Source organism: Protobothrops mucrosquamatus, unplaced genomic scaffold, assembly GCF_001527695.2.
Source record: "Protobothrops mucrosquamatus isolate PMUCROS unplaced genomic scaffold, P.Mucros_1.0 scaffold_11, whole genome shotgun sequence".
Taxonomy (NCBI): domain Eukaryota; kingdom Metazoa; phylum Chordata; class Lepidosauria; order Squamata; family Viperidae; genus Protobothrops; species Protobothrops mucrosquamatus.
In genome coordinates this window covers 2,104,714-2,110,823 of record NW_015386087.1, presented here as the reverse complement: position 1 = coordinate 2,110,823, position 6,110 = coordinate 2,104,714, and positions in this window count along the sequence as shown.

Below are 6,110 nucleotides of genomic sequence, written 5' to 3'. Positions count from 1 at the left end.
GGGTGCAATCTTTTATCTTACGTGTGTCAGCTTTGCTGGATGGGTTGCTTATGTAATTATACAGCATAAATACAAGGATTTCTTGTCATTTGTTGCTCCCCTCATTTTAGAGGGGTCTGTCTCTATTCAGCTGAATAAACACGTAAAACTTAAAAGGCACTTTCTGGTTTCCTGTATTTCTTTAACCAGCAAAACCTCAGAACCTGCATATCAACCCACCACCTCCACAGATCACCCAGGCAGCTCAGCAGCACCAAGGCGGCCACGCCCTCCGCCCATGCCCCGCAGCAGCATCTGCGTGCAACGGGGCGCAAGGGTGGAGTCTTGTCCCCGCTGCCCGACTACCATGTCCTTGGCTGTGCTGCTTCGTGTGGGCCATGCCCGGGGGTGACTCTCCTCCGGGGGGGGCTGCTGGTGAGGAGGGGGCCGTGGGAGGAGGCAGGGGTGGGGAGATGGTATGTGTGCCCACAGAGAGGGCTCCCAAGTGCCGCCTCTGGCACCCGTGCCATAGGTTCGCCACCATTGTCATAGTGTATATGCATAACCAGGTGTTACTTTCGTAAGGAGTGAGAGAATATATCGGAAGCATTCTAGGAGTGCAGAGTATAGAAAAGATTGGGAACCTCTGGTCTAATGTTTATGGAAAAAATTATATGGAAATAAATAATTCACCTACCACATAATCTAAAGCGAGTGGCAATTCCGAGAGCTTTTGGGTCTTAATCCTGGTGCTAATGTTAGCCTGTTGGCTTTGCAGACGTGAAAGTTTTGTTTTCTCTGTAGAATGCTTTACAACGTCAAGTAGGTTTTTAGAAAAAAAAAAATTTGAAAATCTGATGGCCCATATTTATTTTTGTAAGGAGAGATGAAATTTAAAAATAAATTTAAAAAATAAAATAAAGCTTTTTTTTCTTCTCATGAACAAAAAGTTGGAGTATGCATTTGGCAATTAATTAAACATATCATGTTTCTTTCTATTCAGTTTCAATTTCCATGAATTTGAGGATGTGGTATGTTAAAATATAGAAATGTGCCCTGTTCCTTTCTTTGTCATCTTCATGGGATTGAAAGCAATGTGTAGATGATGATGATGATGATGATGATGATGATGATGATGATTAATAATAATAATAATAATAATAATAAAGTTGAAAGGGACCTTGGAGGTCATCTAGTCTAACCCCCTGCTCAGGCAGGAAACCCTATACCATTTCAGACAAATGGCTGTCCAGTCTCTTCTTAAAAACTTCCAGTGTTGAAGCATTCACCGCTTCTGGAGGCAGGTTGTTCCACTGGTTAATTGTTCTAACTGTCAGGAAGTTTCTCCTTAGTTCTAGGTTGCTTCTCTCCTTGATTAGTTTCTATCCATTGCTTCTATCCTCATTCAGAATTGGCAAATGTGGTATAATCCATAGATTCATGATGAAATGCAGCTTTTTGTGTCATGCACTGCACTCACCTTAAGATTTTAACCAGTCTCTAGTTGATAAGGAAGCCTGTAAAGCCTTGTTTAGCATAGAATGGGGTCATAGGAACTCTGGTGACACAGTGGTTAGAGTACAATATTGCAGGCTGACTCTGCTCACTGTCAGGAGTTCGATCCTCACCGGCTGAAGGTTGACTCAGCCTTCCATCCTTCCGAGGTCGGTAAAATGGGGACCCAGATTGTTGGGGGGGCCATAGGCTGACTCTGTAAACCTCCTAAAGAGGGCTGTAAAGCCACTGTGAAATGATATATAAGTCTAAGTGCTATTGCTAATAAATAATAATAAAAGTCTGAGTGCTATTGCTATCATTTGCGAGACCGCCTCTCCTCAGTGATGTCTACCCATCCCCTCAGGTGCAGCAAAAGAAGCTTGCATCCAGTAGAAAATGTTATATGGTGGGATCTAGAAAGAGGGCGTTTTCAGCGGCTGCACTTATCCTATGGGAACATCATTTCCCCTACGCCAGGCTGGGCCTGACCTCAATAGTCTTCTGAAAAGGTTTGAAGACCTGGCTTTGCCATCTGGCCTCGGGACCAGAGAGTGGTGTAGATCCCCTAAAATAGCTGTATTGTTCTCGAATGGCTGCGCTCTCCTGGTGATTGTACTGCATAACCTTTAATTGCTGAATTGTTTTTAATGTTTGTATTGCTCGCATGGCCCGTTTTGTTCTTTTGTTTTGGCACTGTTTATATTTTAATCCAGAGACCCGAATGTGAGATGGGCGGAGATATAAACTGGATAAATAAATAGAGAGTTAGAGAGAGAGACAGAAACACAGAAGGATTGCAGGTTTGTAATATGTCTACATCGTGGAAGAGAATTGCACCCCTCCAGTGGGGATGTACCATAAATTTGCAAATGAATGTCTTTCCAGTTAAACGACTCTCTTTCCGGCTCTCATTTTTTTGACAGCAACATGCTTTCACGGCACCAAATAGAATAATTAACACAGCCAGCTTACGTAAGACAGTCCTGAATTCTAACAAGAAAATCCATACAGAATACCTGGCATAATTTCTTTAGCTTATTGACTGCCGCAGACTTCTAAAAACACATATGCTGAAAACAGATTGTCTATAAATATAGAATTAAGGGAACACCAAGGTGCCCGTGGTTGTATTCCAACACGGGGAATGTTTGAAACTGTTGCTGTACGATATTGATGGCATTGAACAAACAGTGAAGCAATAAAGTTGAGAACGTTATTTTGAGATTATTCCATTGAAGTGGTTCTCAGAGGAGATACCTAAGATACCTGACTTGATATGTTTCACTGAGATAAACAAATAGGGCCGTTTCCCTATGATAAAACTCTAGTCATTTTGGGACAGAATGAAGGCATTAGTAGCATAGATATTATAAAAGGAAGTCAAGATAGGTATAACAGTATAAAAAAAAACCCCACAGAGGTGACCTTGGAGAAACCATGCAAAAGCAGTTTTGTCAAAATATGATTTAAGTTCAGAACAGGAAGAAAACTAGAAAGAAACTCAAATTGGCTGTGCTTTAACTCTTGGAGGGGTGGGGGGAGAAATAGTCAGCTTTTCATGTTCCTGCTACTTTAGCCTATATCAGTAAAGTTTAAAAATTACCTGTGGAGTCATTGGTGCTCTCTGAGCTGGGCAGTTTTCTTGCAGATGTTTTATTGCCCAACTAGGTAGGTACAGTTAAACTACTCATTACTAGTTGGGTAATGAAAGAAAACCACCAAGCCCAGACAGTGGCAAAAACACCACAGTTCAACACCACAGTTCTAGAAAGAGTACAGAGAAGAGCAACAAAGATGATCAGGGGACTGGAGGCCAAAGTATATAAGGAAAGGCTGCTGGAATTGGGTATGTCTAGTTTAGTGAAGAGAAGGACGAGGGGGGACATGATAGCAGCCTTCCAATATCTCAGGGGCTGCCCCAAAGAAGAGGGAGTCAAGCTATTCTCCAAAGCGCCTGAAGGCAGGACAAGAAGCAACGGATGGAAACTCATCAAGGAGAGAAGCAACCTAGAACTAAGGAGAAACTTCCTGACAGTTAGAACAATTAACCAGTGGAACCACCTGCCTCCAGAAGCTGTGAATGCTCCAACACTGGAAATTTTTAAGAAGAGACTGGACAGCCACTTGTCTGAAATGGTATAGGGTTTCCTGCCTGAGCAGGGGGTTGGACTAGATGAGGTCCCTTCTAACATTATTGTTGTTGTTGTTGTTGTTGTTGTTGTTATTATTATTATTATTATTACTATTAAACCCTGAGCTACAAATATTCTCTTCTATTTAAAGTCTCTTTCCTGACCTGGTCTATCTTGAAAGACTGACAAGTATTTTTATGCTTAAGGGTGTCCTTATAAGGGAGCTGTGTACTTCAAAATGTCATAATCTCATGAGAATCTTAATATGCGTGGTTCTGATTTTTTTAAATTTATGATATCTGCGGATGTTAAAGACACAGTACACACATTTCTAAAATGAACAGATCGATTGTGGATTGGCCAATCTACAAACACAGCGGGCATTTCTGTACAGTATATGGGCAAGACGTAGGCGTGGTTTAAACCAACTTGGAAAAACACTGAAAACTGGATTAAAAATCATAACTGGTTGCTCAAGTCAAGATAATTAATTGGAGCTGAGCATGGGTGAAGGAGAATGTGTGGCGATAATATTGATCCAAAACAATAAAGAATGAGCAGGTCTTAGAAAGTCAGACGTGTGCTGTGTTCTTGTTTACATAAGTTGGGTGCTAGGAGCATTGCTGAATCAGAAGGCAACCCTCGACTTACAACCACCGTTGCTAACCGAGGCGATGGTTAAAATGAGTCATGCCTGCTTTCACGATCTTTTGGGCCACGGTTGTTAAATGAATCACTGCAGTTGTTAAGTGAATCCAGCTTCCCCCATTGACTTTGCTTATCAGAAGCCAGCTGGGAAGATCACAAATGGCGATTACATGACCCCAGGATGCTGCAGCTGTTGCAAATGCATGCCGGTTTCCAAATGTCCCAATTTTGCTCACGTGACCATGGGGATGCTGTGACAATCCTAAGCAGGAGGGCCGTTCTTTTGCAGTACCGTTGTAGCTTCGAATGGTTGCTAAACAAATCGTTAAGTTGAGCACTACCTGTACTAGCCTTCTGTTGCCAGCAGGGTCAACAAAAGCATCTAGAGATGCTTGCAAATGAAGCATGGAGGAATAGCTTTGTTGTGTTTATTCCAAGCACCTGCTTCCAAGAATTAACCATTGGCAAGGAACTCTTCATTAAGCACAGGAACGGACTCATTTAGCCACGTGCATTTAAGAGGAGCAAATCCTAACCCAAAACTCCACACTCAACATTATTTTCGTAAATTAGAAAGTTCCAAACATTGGTGTGCTTCTTAGAGCAGGGCTTTTCAACCAGTGGTACCGGGTACCACCTGTGGTACATTGGCACCTGGCAGGGGGTACGCAACCATCCTAGAAAAGTGGTAGCGGGGGAGGGGAATGAGCTGAACCGGTGGCAGCACCGCACAAGCCTGAGCGAGAGACGGCTGGAGCTGCAGGGCTGTCAGGGCTCAGCGGAAGTGCCAGGATCAGCGCCAGGCTCCAGCTGGAGCTCTGCGCTGATCCTGGCACTTCCGCTGAGCCCAGAAGAAGCGCCGATCAGCTGGAATGTTGCAGCATCTCCAGGGTCTTGTGATTTACATTCAGATGCTTGGCAACTGATTCATATTTATGACGGTCACAGTGTCCCAGGGTCATGTGAAGTGACCAAAACCTGCTGCAACCATCCAGCAGACGGGGGGGGGGATAAAAACCAAACACCCCCCACCCCACCCGACCCCCACTGCCAATCCTCAACAGTAATGCTCACAACAATGGAAACCTCGGACAGGAGGAAGAGCGCCGCCAGGTGGGCAGGCAGGTGTCTTGCTTGGCTGTGTCTTGGGGGGCACTTTTTTCAGTGCCATTGTAACTTCGAACAGTCAGTAAGCGAACTGTTGTAAGTCGAGGACTACCTGTACTTTATCACTTTTTTCCTTTTTGGGGGGGGTCACCAAGTTTTTGACACCTTGCTAGGCAACTGGTGGTACTCGGATACTGCCATATCCTAAAAGTGGTACAATGGGTGAAAAGACTGAAAAGCCCTGCCTTAGAGCAAAGGTATTCCTTCTCTTTCCCGTTTCTTGCTATTGTGGCCTTTTCCATCGAGAAAGTAGAATTGCACACGGTAACCCCAAGTGTGGATTGCAAGCCATACATTCATATGAAAGCATTACAGTAAGGTAATTATTTTATTTCTTTTGTAGTAATTTCTGGAGAGCTAGTTAAAGGCAGCAGGTTAGAAACTGGGAAACCATGAGTTCTGGTCCTAGGAAGAAGATAAGAACAAATCACTTCCATAAATGCTGCCAGGAAAACTGCAGGGATTTGCCTATGTAGTGACAAGTGATTTCTTATTTAAAATGTCCTTCTCCAAAAACTGTTGCACACTGAATTGATATTTTTATTGAGCTATCTGAGATCACTTTCTTAGTTATCATTAACTATCAAAATATATGTGTCCTGGAATTTTATTTTTTGCTTCAGTCAGCTGTATATGTCTGTCTGTCTGTCTGTCTCTGTCTCTGTCTCTGTCTCTGTCTCTGTCTCT